The sequence below is a fragment of the Nicotiana tabacum genome, chromosome 19, assembly GCF_000715075.1.
Source record: "Nicotiana tabacum cultivar K326 chromosome 19, ASM71507v2, whole genome shotgun sequence".
Taxonomy (NCBI): Eukaryota; Viridiplantae; Streptophyta; class Magnoliopsida; order Solanales; family Solanaceae; genus Nicotiana; species Nicotiana tabacum.
This window is the reverse complement of record NC_134098.1, coordinates 135835054-135837030: the sequence shown is the minus strand read 5'-3', so window position 1 is coordinate 135837030 and position 1977 is coordinate 135835054.

Genomic DNA, 1977 nt, shown 5'->3' with positions numbered 1-1977 from the left:
GGAACAACTCCACTATGTCATTTATGTCTTGCATGCAAAATTTGAGTTCATTTCGAATTGATTTGGCATGTTTCGGCGCGAGTTATAGAATTGAAAATTTCATAAACTTATAAGTACGAATCGACGCGCGATTTGTAGTTTCGCCATTGTTATGTGTGATTTGAGACCTCCAGTAGGTTCATAATATATTTTGAGACTTGTTGGTATGTTAGGACGGGATCCCGAGGGGCTCGAGTGAGTTTTAGAGTGGTTTAGACCATTTTCAGGTCATTTTTAACTAATATTTTTTTACAGCAGTGTGTGAAATTTTTGATGCTCAGAGCTGACTTTGGAAGCTTATATCTCGCAATATACAAGGAATCTGGAAATTATCAAAACAAAAAAGTTGTAGCCCTTTGATTCTAGTTTCCAGAAAGATAAACCATTTATCATTTGGCCATTTGTATAGAATGTTATGATCGATTGACTGAAGGCTGGTAATGCAGTTTTTGTTTGCCTGGCAGTGTACATCGCCAGAAATTTCTGATGCATATGGCTGATTTTTGAAGCTTATATCTCACAATTTATGAGTAATCTGGAAATTATCAAAACATGAAAGATGTAACTCTTTGATTCTAGTTTCCAAAAAGATAAACCATTCATCATTTGGATATTTGTACAGAAAGTTACGATCGATTGATTGAAGGTTGGTACCGCAATTTTTGGCTTGAAAATTTTGAGACAAGTCGCATCTCACAAATGCGACTTGCCTGGACAAAATATATATGTCCAGAGTCCGACATTTTTGTTTATTTTTAGAGTTTTAGACCTCGATTTTGGGCGATTTCAGAGGCATTTTTCATGATTTTGAGTTGGGTAATATTCTTTATCCGAAATTAGTTATATTTCATGATTCCATACTCATTTATATCATGAATCCGTGAATTTATGGAAGAAAAATCAGATTTTTATAAAATCTTCTAAAAACGAAAATTTAAGATTTGAAAGCCAATCCGATGTCAGAATTCAATAATTTTTGTATGGTTGAACTCGTATCGGAACGGGTGTTCGGATTTCGTGAGTTTTTCCAGGATTCGAGACGTGGTCCCACTGTTGATTTTTGAAATGAATTTCGGATTTTAATCCGGAAAATTAGTAATTTCACATGAAATTAATTCCTACGATTTGTGTTGAGAATATTGAATTGTTTGTGACTAGATTTGCAGCTTTCAGACATCAATTCGCGAGGCAAAGGTTTATTGGAATTTTGAATTTGCTTGCGAAGCAAGGTAAGCGTCGTGGTTAACCTTGACTTGAGAGAATAAAACCCTTGAATTATTGTTACATGAATTTCATGTGTAACGATGTATAGGCGAGGTGACGAGTGCCTATACGTCGTCAAATTGATTGTTTTCACATTTATATGAAAACCATAAATTATTTTAAATCATAAATTAATTATTATATTAATTATTTATCTCATATTCCTTACTCAATATTATGCCTTGAATCCATGCTATATTTGCTACATGCTTATTTGATTTATGTGACTTAATTGTTACTTGACATTTAGCATACTAAATATTAAATTGCCTATTTTCTCCTTAATTTACACAATTAATTGCTACTTGTCATCACTTGTTTCTAAATAAATCATAATTATTATATGCTTGCTGTATTATAATTACATATTAATTGTTGCATTTATTGGAATAATTTCTTTTATAAGAATTGATAAATTATATTATTGAGGAGCGGGTTGCACGCCGCAACAGAAATGAAAGTGAATATATTGGAGTAGCGGGTTGCACGCCGCAAGAGAATTGATTGAAAGTGAATATATTGGAGGATTGGGTTGCACGCCGCAATAGAATTGATTGAAAAGATATATTGAGGATCGGGTTGCACGCCACGACAGAATTAAATAAAAATAAATATATTGTGGGATCGGGTTGCACGTAACAACGAAATTGAATCTGAATATATTGTGGGATCGGG